Source organism: Callorhinus ursinus, unplaced genomic scaffold, assembly GCF_003265705.2.
Source record: "Callorhinus ursinus isolate GAN/ISIS: 27379988/994484 unplaced genomic scaffold, GSC_fseal_2.0 scaffold20, whole genome shotgun sequence".
Taxonomy (NCBI): Eukaryota; Metazoa; Chordata; class Mammalia; order Carnivora; family Otariidae; genus Callorhinus; species Callorhinus ursinus.
Genome location: NW_027397082.1, coordinates 9045914 through 9069945, shown reverse-complemented (window position 1 = coordinate 9069945; position 24032 = coordinate 9045914). Strand labels below are relative to the sequence as shown.

The 24032-nt window shown below is 46.9% G+C and overlaps 1 protein-coding gene across 2 annotated transcripts in view; it reads right to left on the bottom strand.

Moving 5' to 3' along the window:
- Positions 1-11342, bottom strand: part of GPAM (glycerol-3-phosphate acyltransferase, mitochondrial) — a 59150-nt gene extending 47808 nt beyond the window's left edge. The window contains exon 1 of one of the 2 annotated variants that reach the window (XM_073904204.1): positions 10903-11342. The gene's annotated coding sequence lies outside the window, so the exon portion shown is untranslated. The remainder of the gene's footprint in view (positions 1-10902) is intronic. The other variant, XM_073904206.1, reaches the window with a different exon arrangement.
- Positions 11343-24032: the final 12690 nt, after the last annotated feature.

The following is a 24032-nucleotide window of genomic DNA, read 5'->3' as shown; positions in this document are numbered from 1 at the left end:
CAGCCAGGGTGGTAGGATGGGCTTGCCACAACCAAAAGCTTCCAATTCGACGAGGGCTCCCCTTGGCCCCTTCCCATCTCCAGTTTCTAACAGCAACGAATGCCAGAGACCAAAGAGGAAGAATAATGTATTACAACAAAGGTCGGAGAATGAGGCCAAGGACCTCATTTCTGTCCATTATGGTCTCAGATTGCACCTCTGCCTCTAAAATCTTCTCAAGGCCCACAAGTCGACATGCTGTTACCCCTGTTAACCTCTGCCGACCTCTGCCATCCTCCTCTCCCTGGTCCCCAAGGCCACCCCTCTTCTTGAATCATCCCGAGCTCATCCCTGGCTCAGGGATTCCTTACTTGTCCCTGCTGTCAGGAACATCCCCAAAGACAATACATTCCATCTGATTCTGCATCATGTGAATTACACATGATGCCAGTGTCTAAACAGAACCACATAACCTCCCATTGCAAGTAAGCCCCAAATAGTTAATATTGAAGGACCAAGTGTAGCAAGCCACTCTGTTAAAATTCTTCCTCTCTCGACAGTGAGCCTAAAACCTCCAGTCTTTCCTTCTCAAGCAAGCTTAAAGGTTATTGGCAAGAGGTGAAAGATACGATACGAATCACAGCTCTGAGTCAGCCCAGAGAAACCTCTTGCAGCCTCATTGGGAAGGGGAACACGATTTGTGCTCAGTTATATGGTCATTCATAGCAGCTCTTGAGACTGAATATCAGCATTAAAGCAAAAGATCAACTCACCAGTCCCTTGGGCCTGGGCTGGGAGGTAAGGGCTGAACTTGGCGAAGGTGGGAGATGGAGGGACGAAGGCAGTAGTTTCGACAGTGTTTGGCTGTGCATAAGGACAGGCTGGTGTGGCTGGGGAGTCTTGGGGGGCTAGGCCTCCTCTCACACTCCGCTTTTCTCTCGGGCAACCCTAGGTCATCAGAAACCCATTAGACAAATATTCATTTCTCTCTTACCGGAAAGAAAGATTCCCTCTGGAACAGCACATGCTGCTTAAACCAATAGGCACATTTTCCTCAATTTGTATGCAATTTTCCAAACTTGGGCTTTAAATTTCTGGGCAGGTGACAAAAATTCAAACTTTAGTCAGTCTCCTGAAACTTCTCCTAAGCCCATCTGTGCACCTCCTTGTAAAATCCAGTTTTAGCAAGAACGCTGCTAAGTCAGTTTCACCAGATCCCCAACCTTCCAAATCTGATCCAGCTCCTCACCCTCCACCCACCTGCAGGTGTTGCCTGACCACCCCGGCCTGTCTTCGGTGAAGAATCCGGTTAGGTCGGTTTAGCCAGAGTCCCCCTTAACCTTGCTGTTTCCTCTTAGTACTTTTCCATCCGCTGACCCCTCCGCTGCTCCTTGCCCATGCTAATTTGGAGTTGAGTCCAATCTGTCTTCCCCACTGTAAAAAGCCCCATCGTGGTGGTCTGCCACTGCGAAGAGTCTGCCTTACCATGTTTATAGGTGTCATTTTGTTTCTCTAACACAGGAAAGCAGCCCCAGCATGGTAGAACCAGCACATGAAGGAGAATCTAGAGATGCAAGATCTGCCCCAGCTCTGCCATTAACCTGGACGCCCTTGCCCTCATTTCCCCTTCTGAGCCCATTTTCTCACAAGCAACAGAATAAGTCAGTGTCATACCTGCCTTTTCATCCACCCAAATCCCTCTTTTTGTTGTCTAATACCTGTAATATTTATTATCGTTTATAGTTACTATTTAAGATGATATCTGTTATCAATAAAAGTGGATTTCTATTGAGTACTTAATATTTACTAGGATTGTACCATATGCCTTCCACATATTCTACCATTTCATTCTCACAACCTCCCTAGGAAGAGGGACCCTGGTGATTGCAGACTTCTCAGATACAACAGCTCAGGTTCAGAGTAGTAACATAAATGTCCCAAGGTGAAACAGAGAGTAAGTGATAGAGCTGGGCTTTGAGCCTGAACCTATTTTTTCCAAGAACTACACTGTCTGCATGTTTCCCATAGCCCCTGGTCAGGATCTGACTAGAGAAGAAAATACAGATTCAAACTCCATTGCCCTGAACCCCTTATTATTGCACCATGATGCCTTTCACCATGTCAAGCTAGCAAACACCAACATGTTTTCCTTGGAGGAGATGGTGCAGGAGTTCCCACAGAAGACCAACACAGGGTCTTTGCCCTTAAGACACTTACAACCCATGATAAAACCCATGACCCGATCAATGCCCCCTGGAGAAGCAGTGCAGATAACTCGCAAAGCAGGAGCTCCCTCTTCCTCAGATCCTTGTCACCGTGCAAAGAAAACATGAAACAATGGCTTCGGCATATCTCTGGTGATTCTCCAGACTCTGGAGAATCTTTTTCTTCACTAGAGAGAGGCAACTCCTTCAAAAATGGACCAAGTTAACAATCTGGTAAAAGAAGAGAAGGCGGTGGGGGTGGGGGCTCTCCTTGAAACAAACAGTTGGAGATTTTTAAGAAGACAATCAGTATTGGCCTGACTGGGGAGACGGGTGGAGGCACGTGGTAGGTGAAGGGTAGATGCCTAGAGATGGCAGAGCAAGGCTGAAAAAGTTAATGTTTTGTGCAGAGCTAATTCTCTCGGGGTGGGGAAGAAAGGAGAATGAGTTTAATTATCAAATGTCTACTATGATAAGGTCTTTTATGTACGCTAAGCATTAGGTCCTGACAATAGTGTGTAAGGTTGATGTTTTATAGATGAGGCTAGTAAGAATCCAAAGAGAGAGTCTCTCTTTTTTTTCATTCTATCTCAATGCCTATGTAGAAACCATTCTAGCTCTTATTCAGATTTTCATGAAGTAGATGGCACTTACTCCATGGAATATCTGTAAAAAATATTTAAGCTACAAAACCTAATGTAGTGCCTAGCATATAGTAGGTGTTCAATGAAACAGGATGGAGTAACAACTCAGTGTGGTTTCTCAAACTGAAGTAAATATAATTTGATCCAATAGTTCTCAACTGGGGATGATTTTGCCCCCAGAAGGACATTTGGAAATGTCTGAGATACTTTCAGTTGTCACAAAAGAGGGGAAGAGTACTACTGGCATCCAGTGGGTAGAAGCCCGGATGCTGCTAAGCATCCTACAGTGCACAGGACAGCCAGCCCCACAACAAAAATTATCTGGCCTATAATGTCAATAGTGCCAAGTTGAGAAATTCTGATCTAATCCAACATGTTTTACAGATGTGGAAACCATGACCCAGAGAGATAGATGACCTGCCCAGGACCATACAACTGATTGATGGCAAAGCTGTGATGAGAAACATCCTTAAGCCCTCTACATTGTTCTTGCCAGACCTCAAGCTGCTGGCCAACCAGAGGGCTGCCCATTACAAGAGGGAGGAGTTCAGTAGAAAAGATTGTGTCAGCCAAAGAGTCCAGGCAAACCAAATACAATTAAGTGGACCAAGCCTGTTGCTCCCCAGTCTGGATCACACCCTGAATAAGCAGCCAGGGCAGGTTCCAGAAAACTAGGGACGAAGGCTGGGAGCACAGAGTGCTCACTAGAGGCCTTAGCTGCCCACCAGCTTTACTCCTGCTCTTTCCTTTTCTTAGGGTGTAAGCAAAAACATAATTATCAGGTCAAAGAAAGAACTTTCTTCTAGTAATTAAATAGGCAAGTGAAAAATATGAATGAATCAGTGGTCATATTAGGTCAAGGTAGAAACTGCCAGAAACTGATTCTCTCCAAATGATAAGAGTCATTTGCATTATTGTTACCACCACCAACATTTTTTTTGGCATCTTACATGCCAAGAGATGGGCAAAAGGAGAAGAGTGTGTTCACCAATAATGTGCACAAGGCACACCCTTGACCTCAAGAAGGACTCAGTCCAAACATGAGAGTCTCCTTTTGTATTGGCCATCGCAGAGAAAAACCAACATTTCAGAGTGGTAAAGGAAAACCCTCCTTACAGCTAAATTATCTAAGCCTAGCATGAATCACTTATTTTAAATAACCTTTTAATTAATTAATTAATTAATTTGAGAGATTTATTTATTTATTTATTTGGGAGAGAAAGAGCACAAGCGTGAGAGGCAGAGGAAGATGGAGAGAGACTCTCAAGCCGACTCCGCGCTCAGCGCAGAGCCCAACATGGGGCTCAATCTCACGACCCTGAGATCATGACCTGAGCCAAAATGAAGAATTGGCGCCCAACTGACTGTGCTGCCACCCAGGTGTCCCTTAAATAACCTTTAATATAGAAACATTCAACTATAGCCCAAGAACTTGGACTTTACCACATATATTATCAGGATTTGGCTTGCCTGATGGGCATTTTCTTCTACCCATCAAACTTTGTGGGGACTTCCAATACCCTGGACCATATCTAAAATGGCGGGATAACCAGAGGCAGTATGAGACTTCATTTAACTAGACGAGACACTTTGACCCCAAGATTTCCTAACTTCAGCAGGTAGATAGAAGGCCCATAAAAGGCTGCTCCAGGCCAGGGTACTGGCATCTTTTCCAGCAGTTTCTAAGCTGCTTCTCAGTGGAAGCTGGGGATCTGGGTTAACACAACTCTGAAGATCAACTTTTATCTTGCAATTTCCATGAAAAATTAAACATCCTGATAACACTGAATACGAATCGCTTTTATTTCCATTGCAACTGCTTTCTGAGACGGATAATTCCCCTTTAGATTTTCATGAGTTTGGCCCAGAAATTGGATACTGAAGGCATTAAACATACAGCAGCCTGGGACGCCAAGAAAACAGGAGTGTCTATTTAAGGATCTGGCCTCCACAGCCAGCTAAGTGTCTTTGGGAAGTGAGTAGATTTTGAATGCATCAGCTTGGCCAGTCTGCTACCGACTGAGCAATCAGACGCTAAGAAAGACACCCCAGGGGCTCCCTCCCACTTGGGTTTGGACATAGGTGTTAACCTTGTTGACAAGCAGTTTGTTTGGCAATGCTTCCCAGACTTTGAACTATCGTGGTTCGGTAAACAATGGATGCTAACTATTTTATTCCGCCCAGTCATAGTATTAAAATTAAATGCAACATAAACTGACAAACATCATCTTCTCATAAAAGAAAGAATGTTTCAACATCCCAACAAGCAGGAGGGTTAGACTCTGGAAAGGAAGGGAAGTTCCTCCCGCGGAAATACACATGGCTGTCCTAAAGACTGGCTACTTTGTCCTTAGTTCTTAAATCATGGTGGTTTGGAAAAACATCACAGACCAGCCCTGGTCTGCAGTCTGGAATGTGGCTACGGTGAGTAGCCACTGGAGTTGCTGGGAGAAGAATTAGATTTGAGACCCAGATTGAACAGAGAAGGTATTCCAGGGCAAGGACAGGGAGGGGTGGGCTGGAGGGAATAGAAGCTGCCCTGAGAATAAGCCGCTCTGCTCTAGGGTGGTGGTCCCCACGTGGTAATGCTACCCTAAATTGCTTGTTTAATTACCCATCTCTTCCACTGGGCTTTGAGTTCCTTGAGAACAGGGGCTGTGCCTTGTTGCCCTGAGTCACGGAGCTAATTAGTAGTGGGGCAGGGGTGATGGTATAGGGAGAGGGCCTTCCAAGGAGAAATGGCAAAGCACCAGGAACACAGAGTGCTGCTTCACAAACTTCTACAGTGTGACAATGAGAGGGCACATTTTCTATTGTCTAATCATGCATACTGTTTCTGGCTGGTGCAATGGATGGGGCACCCTACCTCCATCCTACCCAAGAGGCTCACCCTGGGCATCATCCCACAAGATAATTAAAATGAGCCCCAAAGGGAGTGCGATGGGGGTTAGGACTACTACTGCCCCAGGGAGGTGCCAGAGGACGGATGAGTGAAGGTTCAGCACCTCTCCCACGTCCCTGAACTGTCTGGGCCAAAGCAGGGCTGGGTGTGGAGCAGCCAACCTCCCCGCCTGTCGGCTGCTTGATCCTTGCTGTTTTCCCATTGCCAAGTCGTAGAAGAGCTTTCAGTCCCAAGGCTTTCCATTTTTCCCAGGCCCTTGTTCCTCATAGTCATTTTTAATTTGGAATTGACACAAAGCACACATCATCCACACTGTAACCAAGCAGCCCCATGGTTAAGTTCCACAGCAACCACTCCTCTCAGCAGAAAAAGTCCAGCTCACAGGGGAAATGGATGTTGCTTTTTTTAAAAACTTATTTTGGGTAGTTTTTTTTTTTTTTTTTTTTTTTTTTAAGCCAGCTCAATTTCTGGCAAGAGGCTGAAGCTCAATGCACAGAGCCAGCCTCAGCTAAACTCCCTGCCAGACCCATAGGGCAGGTTGGAGGCCAAATGCCAAGTTCATTAAGCAAGTGCATTGAGGCAAGGGGAGGATGGGGTGGGGAGGGGCTCCAGGCCGCCTGCTGCTTGAGAGCTCAGGAGTGATGGAGTATTTTCGTCAGCACTGGCTCAGCATGACAACTCAGAGCCCCGGTATACGTCTGAAATGCTGCTCAGGACTAGAGAACCCAAGTTCACCCTGGTAAGATCAGCAAGGCTGCAGGTTCTGGGAACTGAGTGGTGAGGGTGTGCTTTCCATTGCGCATATCCTGCCACTTTCCTTTTATGACCCATTGGGGAGGATTTGCCTCAGGGTACAACTTGCTATTCAAAGTCTCTTTGGAAATGCTCTTGGTGTAATGTATTATTTATCATATAGCATTTTTGTTCTCAGTATCCATCCAATCCTCTTTGACCACCCCGCCAACCAAAGAAAGGTTTTCAAATCCTGAGTTCATGGGAAGACAGTTGTATGTTTTGAAGTATCAGTCCTGTAGCCTGCCTTCCGGCCATTATTGCTCCCTCAGGCATCCCTCAGGCATCACTGGCTAAAACACCGATGTCCCTGGGAGGTCCTACTAAGCATTATGGCCAGCAAGCAGTAGGTAGGGATTGGCTAACAGACAGCTGAAGGCAAGGGTGCAGCCCCAGGTTAGGAAGAGGAGATAGGGAGTTGATATGTCCCTGGAGGTCAAGGGGACAGGGTACCCCATGGGGAAGGGGACAGGGTACCCCATGGGGAAGGTGGGAGAGAATCAGGAGCCTGAAACTGATCGTTTCCTTTCATCACGCTTTGTCTGGAAAAAATGCTAACCAGCTCTTCACAAGGGCTGTCACTAAATCCCTGGCCAGAGAGCTTACAAAAGACACTGTGTGCAGTGCGACAGGAACATGGTGCTCCTGGGGGGAGGCTGAGTGGGTTGGGGAAAGGGGCAGCCAAGGAAGATGATGGGCCCCTCCCCAAATCCTCAACTTGCTGCTCCCCTCCCAGCCTGCCTGTGCTTGGAATTTTACCACCAGAGACGATCGCCCCCGGTGGGTTAATCATCCACACTGGACATGTAGGAACCTGGAGGACAAGTACACAGAGAACCTGTTTTCTGTCCCTGGGAAGGGGCTTAGGGACTTCCATCTAAAATGAGTGACCCCCGGGGAGCAAGGATGTTGGGCTCCAGCTGGGGAGTGGAAGGAGGTGCTAGAGAAAGGGGCTTCCAGGAGACAGAATCAGCCAAGTCTTCCTCCTGGCCTCCTTGAGTTTGGACTGAGGCTCTCTCCATCCATGCAGACAGCTGGGTAGAAGAGCACTGGACAGGGAGTCAGGGGATTCTCCTTTAATCTGACTCTATCTTGCTATGGATCAAGGGAATTTTAAGTACCAGAAACGGGCAACTCAGCCTGAGGAATCATTCAGTCCACCCCCCACACTTTATACTCACAGCCTTTGAGTCCCAGAGAGTTGCAGGTGGCTGGCCAGGGCCCCATGTACGGAGCACCTACCGCATTCTGGGCCAGGTGGCATGTTAGGTGCTCATAAGCTATTGGTTCGTCAAAGAAGTCTTTCTTGACTAGCTCTCCACCCCCAGCTAAATGAGGTCCTTTGTTCTTTTTCTCACCACAAATGGGAATGACCTAATTATTTGTGTGATTTTTTTTTTAATACCTATTGCCCCAATTCAACTGTACATTCCACAAGGGAAGGGAGCTTCCTCTGCCTGATTCTCCACTGTTTCCCAGCGCCTCACACATGGCAGGCACACACCCACATTTAGTGAATGCAGAATCTGTATTCTCAAAGTAATCCCACAAGAGACGTGTTATACCCATTTTCTAGATGAGGAAACTGGAGCTTAGACAATTTAAATAACAAGTGGAAAAAGCAAAATTCAGCAGCGGATCTGAATGAGCCTCCCAATGCTTTACCACTCTTCTAAGAAAAGTTTTCAGACTTTGTACAGATTCCCTTAGGTTGGGGGCCTTGGGTTTAGGCTTTTTTGGCTGTGATGTTCTAGGACCAGATGCCCCCAAACCAGTCCCTGGTCTTGTCAAGCCCCGTGCTGGATCGTGGTCCAGGCAGGGAAGACAACGCTGAGGACCACCCCGCAGTGAGGAGATCCCCACTCAGCAACTGGGAAGGCAGACGGTGGAACAGAAATAGCTGCCTGACAGGAATTTCAGAGGGGACCCATCCCCCAACGGCAGGGAGCCCAAAGCTAAGTGTTTGTGAAAGCCCCTGGTATGTGGGAAGGGCACCGGCTTTGAGGCTAGATACATCAGAAATTGAGGCTCAGCTCTCACACTTACCAGCTTGGGCAAGTTAGTTCCCTGAGCCTTAGTTTGTTCCTCCAAGATACAGGATGATGCCAACCCCCTCCCTCACAAGGAGGATAAACGAGATCTGGCAGGGAAAGCCCTCAGCGCAACACCTGATCGACTCCTCGACTCCGAGTATCCAGCCAAAGATAATTTCCTGAAGGGCTCCCTTCCAGGCTGGACCAAATTCCTGATCTGGAGCCCCTCTCAGTCGTGAGGTTGGAGCCCATAAGTGGTTAAACCTGGCTACCAAGGTGGGCAAGAGGCTGACAGGGAAAGCGGATCCTGACAGAGAGGACAGAGCTTGCAACGAAGCCCTGTTCTGGTCAGGGTCTGTGCGCACTTACCCCCATGTCCTCAAAGCCTTGCTCACAACATGCCCTGTGGTTCCTGTGTGGTCCGCTCAGCTGAGTGATGGGAGAGTTGCCTGGTGTCCTGCTCATTACCCTGATACCAGTCATTTGTTTTTCATGGACTCCCTCAGCACCAGATTGACACGCGGCATAGGAGTGAAAGCATGTCCTCTGAAGTCCACCATTTACGAGGTGAACTTGTTTCTTAATACAGTTCCCTCATCTGTTAAATGGGCTGATACTCACCTCACAGGTGTGTTGTGAGGACTGAGTTAACAAGTGTAAAGCGCGTGGAACAGCGCCGGGCAGGGAGAAGGTGCTCCGTCAGCGTTACCTGCTATTACCAGTGAGAGTTTACTGGGTGTCAGACGCTGCTAGGCTTTGGGGGCCTGACTGCAAGCAAGACCCCTGGATTCACAGAGCTGCCGGTGTCAGGGAGGCAATGCATACGGACACAGCAATCGTAAGACAGTATGATTAGGGGGTCCGATGAGCTAAAGTGTAGGGGACCCTACCCTAGTACCGGAGGAAGAGGCTTTACTCAAAGACCCAATATGTTGACTTGGCCAGAGCAGGGCGCAGGGGAGGGTGGAGGGTGCTGCAAGCTGAAAGGAGAGCGTGCAGTAAGGTAACCGTGGTGGGTGGGAAGAACGAGTATGCGTGTGGCGGGACAGGGATGGATGGAGGGATGGTGAGAGAGGAGGACCCAGGCCATCCAGACAACGGTAAAGGGAGGAAGGGTTCCCAGAGGAGCAGGAAAGAAATCAGGTCCAAGAGGTACAAGCCCCTGCTCTGGGCTTGTCCTCCCTCTTGCCATTTCCCTTAAAATTAGGAGGAGATAAGCTCCTCGGACCATTACTCTGAATAGTCTCAGGAAACCCCATGGGGGCCTCGGCAGAGACAATTCCTGGGGCGGGGGGCGCTGCAGAGTCGTCAGCAGGAAGAAGGGTCCTCCACCCTGTGGAAAAGCTTTGTGGGGCAAAGTGTTGCCAACATCCCGCTGATGCCAGCAAAGCACAAACAACCCGGGTACAGGCAGTTCGGAATTAAGGCAGCCTGGATGGAAGCACTTGGCAGTGAAAACAACCGCCATGACCAGAGAGAGGAAACACAGTCAGCCAACATGCGGACAGAAGAACCAGTTTTAATACCAGTTTACTCTAAAAGCCTTCTTTTCTACTTAATGCCAAGATAAAATGTTTTTCTTGTTTTGCATCCTGCTCCCCACCCCGCCCCCCTTGGCCACCTCCAGCCAAACCTCACAGTTAGAGAGGACAGTTTGGTCCTCATCCCCAGGCGGTTAACCCCCAACCGTGGCACCACACGGAGCCCCGCTTGCATCAGCGGTGAAGGAGGAAGTCCTCTGACTTGTCCTCCGTCCGCCCAGCCCGAGCTGAGCCGGGGAGCATGGCGGGGATGGGAACAGACCGGGCACGGCGCACGGGCATCTCCGACGAAGTGGGAAAGAAATTCTCATAAACGCGGTGCTCGGCCCCACTCTGCTCTTCTCTGTGGTCAACATCACGAGGATTGGTGCCACCAAGCCCACCCTTTGAAGGCCATGTCCCATTTGCATATCAGATCGGATACATTTCAAGCTAAAGCAACTGGATTGTTCACACAGCGTCCAATATCCTGTCAGGACTTTGGGGTTCTGTGCCAGTGCGGAGGATGACAGACACGCCAAGGGAGTGGACAGACCTCGGCAGGGCTTCATGAGAGCAAAAGTGCTCAGATGCCAATGATACATGGCAATCACGCTCACACCTCACTCCAGCTGCAAATAACTCACACCTTGGCCTTGCCTTTCTGTAGAATTCCAAGATTCGGAGTCTTTTTTTTTTCTTGCACTTCCTTTTTCCACTTTCTCTGCCTCTCCTGCTCTCCACTCTGAGCCCCAGAGTTTCCACCGTACCCCCATTTCAAATGTCATGACATCCTAGGAAATTAGACGCCCCCCCCAAAAAAATTACCTTTAATACCTGTATCCTTGACTCTATGGTGTTTGAAGAATGATGTTCAACCAGTTGATTTGCCAAGCTGATGGAGACTCTTCAGAAGACAGCCCCTGCCCGTGTGTGGTGGCGGACAAAAGCTCCTTTGGCTGTCTGTACGGCTGGAGGCCGAAGGACTTTGGGTGCTCGGGAGTAACCTCAGAAAAAGTCCCCAGGCAGCAGCAAACTCTCCCAGCACAGTTTTGAAACACTAGAGGAGGAGGAAGCCTCTTTAATCAAATAATAACCAGCCCGAGATAAGGCCTGCTAGTCCGAGCTGGGCCAGCCAATCACCTGCTTCCTTCTCACCGCAAGGACAAACAGACCCAGGCTTTTGGAGTGAGTTTCAGGGCTCGTTATAATTTAATGATGCTGTAAGTGCTGCCTTCTTGGCTTTGCCTGGTGGGGATTTTCTGAGGAGGGAATGAAGCTCCCAGCTCAGGAGCCTCGTTCTCAGTGGAGGAGCCTGACCCAGGGGCCGCAGCTGAGGATCCTGAGCAATCAATCACGTGGGGCACTCAGCTCCCAGCCTGGATGCTTCCATGTTGCCAAGGCCAAGATAGTTCTCACTGCTGCTAAGAAACCAAGCCTGAGTGGGGCTGAGCAGGGCTGGGTAATGGCAGGGGAGCGGGGGGGACTGGTAAGTATATTTGGCACCAGATGAGTAACTTATTGACTATGACCCTGAAGAGGTCATGGAGACGCTAGGGACTTGCTGTCATGCGTTGGAGATGCTTCACATGCATTTCCTTGGGTCCTTCATTGGCAGTGACTTAGAGTTTCTCCATATTCTTCATCCTTCCCCACCACTTTCCCCCCTCATGTCTCAGTCTGTGCTCTGTTGGGCCACAGAGGCATCAGGAGGAGGGTGGGTGTTGGCAGCTAAACAGACCTGAGAATGGATAATGGCTCCACAGCCTTGTAGCCCTCTGACTTCGAATATGTCACTCAGCCCCTTCTTGGCTAAGCTGCTGCTAAGGATTTAACGGGAGAACTCTTGCCAGGTCCCTGTAAAGGTTCTATGTGCCCTGAGGAAAATAAACAAAGCCTTAAATCCTATTGATAGGATTTAATTGATATCCTAACTGATAGGAAGTTGAATTGAAATTGAAGTTGAGTTGAATTGAAATCCTAATTGACAGGAAGTTCCTCCCTAAAGGAACTTCAGTATATCCTTGTTATGCAAATAACACTTAGTCACTAGCAGAATCAATTTTAAAACATTTCAAGTGACCTCAGAAAGAAACCCCTTCCCATTAGCAGTCATTTCCCCTTACCCCTACCCCAATCTCCTCTGTCAACCGTTCATTCAATAGAGATCAATTTTGTATCGACTGTATCAGAGACTGAGGTAATCCGGGGCGGGGCGGGGCGGATGGGGGGACTCATCTTGGTGCTCCTTCCCAACCTGGTCCTACAGCACAGGAGGCAGGAGTTTATTAGAGAGCCCTTTGTGCAGTCAAGCCAAAGGAAGGGGCCAGTGAAGGCAGCTTGTCACAGAGAGTTTGGGCCTGTCCAAAGGGGGGCAGGGGAAAACCAGCAATGATGGACAGGAAGTGGACTCAAGTCAGTGGGCTCCCTGCAGGGCTCCAACTAGGGGGAAAAAGTGGATAAGCAAGGTTGTATCTCCACTTTAAAATATATATAGGGGCGCCTGGGTGGCTCAGATGTTTGAGCATCTGCCTTCGGCTCAGGTCATAATCTCAGGGTCCTGGGATTGAGCCCCGCATCGGGCTCCCTGCTTGGCAGGGAGCCTGCTTCTCCCTCTCCCTCTACTGTTCCCCCTGCTTGTGCTCTCTCTCTCTCTCTCTCTCTCTCTCTCTCTCTCTCTCAAATAAATAAATAAATAAATAAAATCTTTAAAAAAGGGGCGCCTGGGTGGCTCAGTCGGTTAAGCGTCTGCCTACGGCCCCGCATCGGGCTCCCCGCTCAGTGGGAAGCCTGCTTCTCCCTCTCACTTTGCCCCTCCCCCCGCTTGTGCTTTCTCTTGCTCGTGCTCTCTCAAATAAATAAAATTTTGAAAAAATCTTTAAAATATATGTATATATATATAAAACAGCCTCCTTAAGATATAATTTTTTTTTAAATATTTTATTTATTTTTCAACAGAGAGAGACAGCGAGAGAGGGAACACAAGCAGGGGGAGTGGGAGAGGGAGAAGCAGGCTTCCCGCTGAGCAGGGGGGAGCCCAATGCGGGGCTCGATCCCAGGACCCTGGGATCATGACCTGAGCCGAAGGCAGACGCTTAACCGACTGAGCCACCCGGGCGCCCAAGATATAATTTATATACCATACAATTCACCCATTTAAATTATATAATTCAACAATATCTAGCATATTCACACAGTTGTATGGCCAGCAGCAGAATCCATTTTAGAACATTTTATCACCCCAGAAAGAAACCCCTTCCCATTAGCAGTCATTCCGCATCCCACCCCCCATCCCCACCCTCTATCAGCTCCAGGCAACCACCGGTCTACTTGTGTCTCCCGTGGATTTGCCTATTCCGAACATTTCATGTAAATGGAATCATATACTATGCGGCCTTTGTGACTGGCTTCTTTCACTTAGCATCATGTTTTCAAGGTTCACTTCCTTCCTTTTTATTGCTGAAGTACTATTCCATTGTGAAAATATACCATGATTTGTTTATCCATTCATTGCTTGATGGACGTTTGGATGGTTTCCACATTTTTGCTGTTATGAATAATGCTGCTATGGACATTCATGTACAAGTCTCCACTCCCCTTTGTCCACAAATTCACAACCCCATAGCAGAAAAGCAAGAAGGCAACAAAGCAGGGAAGAGAGCTAGCCTTCGAAGGGATTCTCCCCAGCCAGAAGTTAGAATTTCATAGCAGTAGCTGAGTCTGATATTTGCACAGATTTTTACCGTGCAGAAGCACCATCACACATTCCCCCTCATGTAATTGTCCCCACAATCCTAGGCATGAGAGAGATATTATTTTTATTGTCATTTTAAAGATGACATCATAAAAAATTAGAAAGTTTCAGTAACTTGCCCAAAGTCACCCACCCGAAAATTGAAGCCAGAATTAAGTCCTATTTTTTTTCTACTCCAGCTCTTCACACACAAAACAGACCTTTAATGTTCTCTTACATACTCGGGCTTGGCTTCCAGGATGTGTAGTTCCAGGACAAAAAAGAAGAAAATAAAAAAAGAATTTCATTATTATTAATGAGGAAAATGGCAGTTAGACCAACAAAAGAGGTGTTATCATCCGCATTTTAAAAATGTGCACTTGGGGTGCCTGGGTGGCTCAGTCGTTAAGCGTCTGCCTTCGGCTCAGGTCATGATCCCAGGGTCCTGGGATCGAACCCCGCATCGGGCTCCCTGCTCGGCGGGAAGCCTTCTCCTCCCTCTCCCGCTCCCCCTGCTTGTGTTCCGGCTCCTGCTATCTCTCTCTCTGTCGAATAAATAAATAAAATCTTTTAAAAAATAAAATAAAATAAAATAAAATAAAATAAAAATGTGCACATTCAGCCCAGAGAGATTACATATCTTTTCCGAAGACACAGACCTAGTAAACCACACACTGATGATTGAAAGGCAGATATGTGAATCCCAGACACGGGCTAGGTCAGCTCACTTTCCTGCTAACATTTAAGTGAGAGCAGTTGAGGTCCCAGTTGTTCGGGCGGGAGGAAGGGTAACCTGGGAGGAGGCACTGTGGGTAAGGGAAGACCAAGGTGAGGAAGATGCCGTGCATCGCAGGGCAGTGAGGAACATAAAAGTCCCAAGATGCCGAGGACAGATGGCTCTGAAGAGAAGAAGAGCTGGAGATAACAGAGAGGATGTGGCCAGAGTCCTGTTGAAAGGCTGGCCACGTTCCCAGCTTGTCTTGAGGCCAGCAATGTTTCATGCAAACCCTAAGGTTTGATAAACAATATAAACAGGTGTTCTGGCTGGAATGATGTGGGATAAACATCAACCAGGGATAGCAAGTATGGGGACAGAGCTACAGAGCCCACCCAGCTTCTGGTCACCTGTCCAGCCCCAACCAAAGAGCACAGACCTGGTGAGTACCACCCATGAGGAATCCTCCTGGAAGCAGGAGGGCAAAGTTCCCCAGGGGGAGAAGGAGGCCTGGCAGGCCAGGAGAGCACAGGTGATGGGCATGGCCACAGCTCACCTCCGAAGGGGAGATTCCATACAAAGTGCTCCTCACCTGGGAGTAGGGATCGTGGGATGGACAGAAGGGGTGTGATAGTACCGGAAGTCTGGAACTAGCCAGGTGTCTCAAGGCTCCTGGATCTTGACCCATTGCACCAAGATCATGCACACAGCATTTGGTTTCCTTGGGCCCATTCCTTGCAAAATATAGTACATCCCAGGAAAACCACTGCCAGAAAAAGTTGGTTAGAAAACTCTCTAAGAGTACGAAACAGTCCCAAGCTAGGACCAGGTCTAGCTGGTACTCATATCTCTGAGCTATCTGCAAGACCCACTTATGGAAAATTAAAGGGTAACTTTAGATCTGCTCCCACTTAAGAGTACCAGAGAATATTGGGCATCAGGATGAAAAACAAGGCAAGCACCTATCAGTAGGTTCGACTTGGTGAGAAAAAACAATACCTATTGGCACCTACCATGGGCCAGGTCCTGGAAAACCCCATAGGGTAGGACTATGTACACCCATTTCAGAGAATGAAATAGTAGAGCTCAGAGAGGTTAACTAAAATGCCTGAGGTCATACAGTTAATACGTGGTGTAGCTGGGACTTAAGCCTAAGGCCATCTGACTCCCAAACCCATGATCTTCCTGTGATTTCACACTAGCACTCATAAGAGAGTTCTTAGGGGGTGTCCAGGTGGCTCAGTCAGTTGAGCATCCAACTCTTGGTTTCAGCTCTGGTCGTGATCTCAGGGGTCCTGAGATCCAGCTGCATGTCGTATCGGGGTGCTCAGTGGGGAGTCTGCTTGAGATTATCTCCCTTTGTCCCTCCCCCCACCAGTGCGAGCTTGCACACACTCCCTCTCTCTCTCAAATAAATAAATCTTTAAAAAGAGAGAGAGAGTTCTTAGATTCATTTCCTTTCTGTCTTTCACAAGCTGCCACCATTCTCATTATTCCTTCAGTGATCTTTCAAGCATTCCCCAAATCATATGTGTGTTGACATAGAACATATGTGCATCTAGATCCATATTTACACGTATCTGTGAGAATACATATCTGGGCGCATATTCATGTGTCTGCTTCCTTGCTTTTAACTATCTCTGTTCTGTTGCCTTCAGAGAAGGATGCAAATAGCTTTGGTTTTAATTTCCTCAAGGCTCTGTCAAAGTTTGACCTTAAATAGTTGGTTGATGGACAGTCTTCCTATTTATGTCAGCTCTTGAGTAAAGAAATTGGCTCCCATGACCAGGGAAATTTTCCTACTGTAGCCGTCTTCTGAGTACCTGGTCCTGGGTACTGGGATGACTCTTTCATCCCAGAGAAGATCTGTACAAACTTTCATTAATGGAGGTGCCCAGGGATGCATACCATTGATGTTTGTGTCATGGCCAAATAAAAACCCTCTTGGATTTGGGCTCCATCTGCACTACTTAAGGACAGAACACACACAGAGACACCCACACTTGTCAATTGAGTTGGGGAGACTGCCCAATATATCATAAATCCAAAAGCATCTTAGCTAGCACCAGGCAGGTGATATAAATGAGAAAAATAGGTTAGGCATAATTACTAGGGAGTGGTGGGGGCTGAGGTCAAATGGAGGGTACATATCCCATCTAAGGACATCTACCATCTCCAGCCAAATGTTGCATGGGAAAATGTAAGCTGTGTTGTCAGATCTCTTTATCTTCAAGAGAGGCTGGAAATATGGACTTTTATGTGAAATCTCCAAATTTTTTTTTAAATTGGGCAACTGTTCAGGCCAAAAAATCCCCATCGATTTTCAAGATAAATTCAGCCAATGGGCTGTCAGTGTTTGCCCCATAATGTAGACTACACATTCACTTACATTTACTTACTAACACTTTCACAGTGAACAAAGTTTCTAAATAGACTGTAAGAGCCAATCTTGCAAGTGGCTTATGGGTTTCTCTCTCTTGCTTCCCTAGAGTAATTACAGTGTGGTCAGAGGACCCCTTTTTCAGAAGTCTCCAGGTACTTACTAAGCACACAGATCTCAAGGCACCACCCTGGAGGCCCCAGGGAGAGAAACCAAGAATGGCCTCTTGTTTGTGCCTCACTGTGAATAGTAGCAGGATTCCAGTCATTAGGAGTCCCATACAAACCCACACGTATTTCTGTAGATGTTTTTTTTTAAATGACTCATCAGTGTCTATCAGGCCCCTTAATATCCTAAGCTTGTTTGTGGCCAGGGACCCACGAAATCACAGTACCTGGCATGGAGCCTAGCCATAGGCGGATACTCAGTGAATGCTGAATAGGTGGAGGCAACACGTGGGCGTGGGCAAGGCTGCACTGAGGAAGAACACCCAGTACACACGCCTATCGTCATGCCTGATGAGAACATTCCAAGCTCTCCTCCCAGGCTGCCTCTTTGAACCACTACCACACACTGTTCCTGACAATCTCGGACTGATCCGTCACTCTCCTTTATTATTGTCTCTGCCATGATTTAACGCACATTCCCTTGTCCGGATGCGCAGATTGGTCTTCCTGGCTAGACCATGAGCTCCCTGGTGATGGGAACAACATTCCTCAGATCCCAGGAGCTTCCAGGCTTGGCACAGCACCTGGCAAGGTGGTGCAGGCAAGCAATGCGTATCGTGCCAGCATAGAGGTATGTCGCTCAGCTTCCCCTTCAAGAGAACCTGCTTGCAGGGGTGTGGTTGACGAACATCCTCTAGATGCTGCTATTTTGGATCCACTACACATTTCAGCCAAGGCTACGTTTTCGTAGGCTGCTGCCGGTCAATGGCTGGGCACGACCGTGCACTAGAGCCAATCCTTTTCTGCCCCTGTGACATTGCTCCATCAGCCCAGCCATCACAGTCTTCAGAGCTGCACTATGGTCTGAGGCTCTTCCTTCCTCCCCTCTCTCCCTTCATAGGGCCCAGGCTGGCATCATGGTCCAAGACCTACCTACTTCTGCTCCCTCCCTCTGTATCCTTTGGAAGCGTTTCCCCCCAATAAATCTCCTACATGCCTACTCCTGTTTCAGCACCCGCTTTTTGGAGAACCCCCAACTGTTGAACAGTCGAAGTGCCTGAACTCCCATCAATAGCCAGGGATTTCCTTTCTTGCACATGAAAAAAAAATCTATTTGCCTCCCAGTTTACATTCAAAGACATGGTGTGAAAGTCTTACCTTAGAACCAATGAAAGAAATTCTGCCCTGCACTAAGACATTCTCTTCTGTGAAGCCATGAGTTGCAGTAGAACGAATCGGGGCCCGTGGGAGACCCAGGTAGCTGTACATGGCATTGTGATCTCGAGCAAGGACCTCTCCTTTGGGGTGCCTCGTTCGCTTAATAAGGCTAATAAGTCTTCCTGAGGTTGAAAGACACTTCTAAGCCCCAGTTGGAGATGTTCCTGCCCAGGGGGCCACAACAGCAAAGGAAATCTTAGATGATGTTCATTTCCCTATAAATGCTCTGCTCGACCAGAAACATAGTATATCCACTGAGCCAGTCCCCAAGTGTGAAGTGAACTCACACTTACTTTCTCGTTCCTTATTCATCTTCTATTTGTCTCCACCTTATATATTATTCTTTATCATTTCATCCCATCGTGCCGTTCTCTGGCCCCTTGGGAACGGAGACTGCCTGCTTCATGAAACGTTAAACAAATGTTGGTTGTATCAACGGAACTGCCTCACTTAATCGTTGTTAACACTTACCTCCCTGGATGTATACGTTTAAAAAACATGTCTTGAGTGCCCTAAAACAAAATTGACAAACTTTTTCCATAAAGAGCTAAATAGTAAATATCTTAGGCTTTGCGGGCCTTGTGGTGTCTGTCACAGCAACTCAATTGCCATGTAGGTGAAAGCTGCCGTAGATAATATGTAAAAGCAATGTGATTGTGTTTCAACAAAACTTTATTTAAAAAAAAAACTTGTAGGGGACTGCATTGGGTCCAAGGGCTATAATTTGCTGACCCTTGTCCTAGAGTCACAGAATCTCGTGGTTGGAAAAGATAAGAAACATCATGAGGTTCAGGGTACCAAACCTTCTTCCTACATTCCTAGCAGAGCTGACCAATCAGGAGGCATCTTCCTACAGTGCTCGCTAGTGGCCTCAGAATCCTTCTTAACACAGGGCTGTAGATCAAGCTGAGCTGGTATATATAGTGATGCCTATCATTTCCTCCTGATCTTGTTCAGTCCCCACAACTCCTAAATGAGAAAACTGAGGCCAGTGATTCAATGATAATACCTACCAAAGTGTTTTAAAATGTGGGCCACACTTCAATGCAAAATGCACCTATATGGGGCTAAAAACCAGCCATTTAAAATAATACTTAAGTAATGGTTAAATCATTGCATACAAAATGATCATGATTTTCTGTAACAGGAATAATTGGGTTGGAATTTTCTATTGCCCTATTTCTATCTCATGGAAAGTAGGGATTTACCATCTTAGTTTATATAGATAAATGTCTGCTGTTTTTTCCACTGGCAGAAAACAGGCTGGGCTCCCCGGCCCTAGGCTGGAGCCGGGAGACAGGTCTGCATCTTTGCCCTGCCAGACCACACAGGTGCTGGAACAGGGTTGCAAGCTGTCTTAGATTCCCTCCACACAAGGGTCTATTCAAAGCAGAGCCCACCTGGGCACCTGCCCCTAAGAAGCCAAGTTCCCTTACACACATTGAACAGGTGAACTCCGCATTTGGGATCAACCACCCTTTTTGGAATCTGATGATAACCATGGACCTTCTCCACAGGAAAGGCATATGTACTGTGGTCACCCCAACTTTCCCAGTCTCTAGGATCATCTCTTTATTTATATCCAAATAATAGCCCCAGACTAGTTAATAGCATAATCATTTCCACAGAGTGCAAATAGTCCTGTCCTTAAGCAGAACATTTACCAGCTCAGGTTGGAGCACGTGCCTTCGGATGAATTTGCCCGTTGCGGGCCTCCCTGGGGATCCCATGTGGCTGCCAACCTCATGGCTGTCTGACAGGGAAGTGCCCAGGGATCCCTCTCCCAGAACAGATGGATGCTACCCTAGAACAGATTTTAGCTTCCAATCTAGAATGCAGAATGTGCTGGTGCTCTCTAGGTTGCTGCTACACACAGGTACAGATGTGTCCACAATTTCATAATCCCGGAAGAGAGCCCCACATTGGATAAGCCATCTGGGGGCCACTGGCTCCTCGAGAAAAGACTCCATGAAAAGCCGGGGCCTGAGGTTCAAAGTTTCAGGACACTGAGTCACCTAGTCCAGGTGTCACTGCCACACCTTTGCACTCCACAGTTTCACTCTCCCAGTGGTGCCAGCCAGCCAACCCAATTCACTACCAGGATGTCTGTGTGGGGAAGTGAAGGAAAAAGAATGTTCTAGGGAGCAATGGTTGGGGGCGGGAGGATCCTCAGCAGGACCCCCCAGCACTGTGATCTCTCATAGAACAGACATGACTTCTCTCTTCATAAATGAAGCCTTTGCTGACCTCTACGTAAACAATGGCAACTCATTTCCCACTTAGAAGAGTGCCTGGCCCAATAAATACTGCAGTAAATACATTTAAGAAATAAATAAAGGAATCACCAGTAGCCATGTTTTTGGAGCCTGGCTTAGGCTCCACCTCCTCTGGGAACCTCCTCTGACGACTCTGAGGATCACACCATTTTTCTTATGGACACTCATTCATTTTTTTTCAACAAGTTTGTATTGAGCGCCTGTGACGTGCCAGATCCTATACTGGGCCCTGGATTTACAGGAGAGACTAAGGAAAGTCCTTGCCTTCAAACAGTTTGCAATGTAGTTGAGTACATACAAAGCATCCAGTTTGGGTTTCCAATTGCTTCCTGATAGCTTTTTTCCCCAAAGAGCAAGAGGATGCCGAAGAAGGGAGAAGGCTGACATTGCTGAGCACTGGCACGTTCCCAGTCTCATGATATGTGCTCTTCTGCAATCAGGTGGCCTGATCCTGGAAAGAGGGTCATCAGTGGGCGGATGACAGAAGAGGAACAGAGAAGGGTTGTGCAGAGCACAGGAGTCAGAACCTAGAGGTTGAAGGGGAGTGGACAGCCATTTTCCATAGGAAATACAAAAGGAGGCTCAGAAGAGATGTAGGAAAAGATCACCAGACCTGGTGAAAAGAAGCCAGGTTATATCCTGAACCCATGTGACCGTGGGCACACTACTCTTCTCTTGGCATTTTCATATCAGTAAAGGCAAGTGGTGGCCCAAACAATCGCCAAATCTCTTTATGTGCAAACATCTATTATCCTTTCTAACCCACACAGTGTCTTCCTCCTTTGTTTCCTGTGGACCCTCTTCTAATGTCTCCTTATAGAAAAATGACTTAATGGTGTTTTCATAAATGTGATCTTTGGATAAGGGAGGGTCCATTAAACCTGAACTTTTACTTCTTAAGGAAAATGAGTTTGGAGAATGAAGGAGAATAAAAGAGCTCAGTGGTTTCTCTGTTCTACTCTTTCCAGCTAATCCAGAGCTCTCTCTCATGCTCCACCTTCTCCTTTGGCATGTCTCCATCCTGGATCTCAGCCACTGGCTGTTCTGGTTCTTCTCTTGCTCAAGTGACTCACCTGATTGGCTGTGAGGCCAAGGCCCAATAGGCTCCTGCACTCACCAAGAGGCCTTGCCTTCTGGCCCTCTGGCCTCCCATTGGGCAGAAGCCAACAAGACTATGCTCTTAAGTGACTTTTTCTTCATTGTGCTGGTCCCCGTGGCTGAAGAAGATGGGTTGAGCCAGGTAAATGAAGACATGAGCTGAAGACACTCATTAAACAATTGGTTCTCATCCTGCTGCTGCAAGTGGACAAGCAGAGGTCAAGGTTCTTGCCCCCACCCTAACCACTGACCAATTACATACCAAGGAGAACTGCATTACAAGTACGCAGTGGCTTTTGGAACCACAAACAGTCTGGATCGATTTGTTTCAAAGGCTCATTGGGCAACCATATTGTTCTCTTCCCTCTTTGTCTGCCTGGCCATGGGGCTCTCTGCTGACATTCCACCTGCTCCAACAGGCAAGAACACCAGCCCCTTACAGGTCTGGGTACACTGAGCGTAGGGCAACTAATTAACCACATTCCATTTGCAATCATGAGATCATATGAACAGTATCAAAGCCTCCTCACTAATCATTTCCAGGTCTGTTGAAATACAGCCTCTCTTTCAGAAGGGTAATCTTACCACTGGGCTGAGATAAGGTGTTGGTAACAAGAATTAAATGATGGATGATGGGCAGCTGAACATACTCCATAAACAAAATAGTATGACAGTATCATGTTGCCTACTCTGCTGAGCATTTTAAGAAACAAACATCATTTTGTATTTGTGGGTCCTATAAAAATGTCAAAATCAATAGTCTCAGAAATTCTTACATGTTCTGTAAGAAATTAGAGTTAAAATCGGACAATCAAACCACTAATATTTATTGAGTGTCCACCACTCACAAAACACTGTGTTATGTTGATACACAGAAATATAAAGCTCAGACCTTGACTTGTGGATATGAGTTGGTCACTGAAGAGCGTTTAGGAATGACAAAGTTACAAACCTACATAAAAACGATGGAGCAATAGGGCACCTGGGTGGCTCAGTCAGTTAACTGTCTGGCTCTTGATTTCGGCTCAGGTCATGATCTCTGGGTCGTAAGATCAAGCCCCACGTGAGGCTCCACATTCAGCGTGGAGTCTGCTTGAGATTCTCTCCTTCTCCCTCTGCCCCTCCCCCCACTCCACCTCTTTCTCTCTCTAAAATAAATAAATAAGATCTTTAAAAAAAAATGATTGAGTGAAAATAGCCAGATGTTGTGAACTCACATTGAAATGAACATCTGAAACAGGTCCTTGGTTAGATTAGGCATATTATTGTCAAAATGGACCCACCGAGTTCTGATGTGAGCATTGGTAATTGTACATGGAGCAAAGATAAAGGGCAGACATGAATAATGCTGGATTTCATATGCATCTCAAATCAGTTAAAAAGGCATTCAGTACAAGTAACAGAAAACTCACAAATAGTGGTTTAAACTAGTGTGGGGGCATATTTTTCCTCACTAAGTAAGAAGTCCAAAGGTAGCTAAGAGCTGGAGAAGTTGTTATGAAAATCATCAACAGTTTCTACTATTTCTCTGCTATACCGTCCTTTGTGGATTTTGTCCACATGTTTTCAAAATGGCTGCTGCACCCCAGACATCATATCCACATTCCAAGAAGAAAAACAAAGGGAAGTATAAATGGCAAAAGCCTTCTTCTTTTTTAAGTCTTCTCTTTTTAAGTTAATCATTTTTCATTCTGGAAGAGAAGCCTTCACTGAGTATCTGCCTTCATCTCATTGACCTGAAGATATCATATGGCCACCCCCTAGCTGCAAGGGAATCTGGGTATTTTTCACTTGCCAGGCTTGACAGTAGAGAAACGCAGGGAGAAGGTGATATAAATAGGTTTCACCGAACCTGTAACATATGAACTATACTTGAGTTTTTTTTTTTTAAGATTTATTTATTTATTTGAGAGAGAGAGAATGACAGAGAGAGTACATGAGAGGGGGGAGGGTCAGAGGGAGAAGCAGGCTCCTTTGCTGAGCAGGGAGCCTGATGTGGGACTTGATCCCGGGACTCCAGGATCATGACCTGAGCCGAAGGCAGTTGCTTAACCGACTGAGCCACCCAGGCGCCCGTATACTTGAGTTTTAATAGTCATATTATAAGAGACAATGTCCCTGACCTCACTGAATGTACAATATGCCCCCATTTTAATCTTTTTAAGAATGGACTTTTAAATGTAATTGTTTTTAAGAATATGTTATTTTTTTTTAATTTTTTAAAATTTTATTTTATTGTTAGTCACCATACATTACATCATTAGTTTTTGATGTAGTGTTCCATGATTCATTGTTTGTGTATAACACCCAGTGTTCCACGCAGAACGTGCCCTCTTTAATATCCATCACCAGGCTAACCCATCCCCCCACC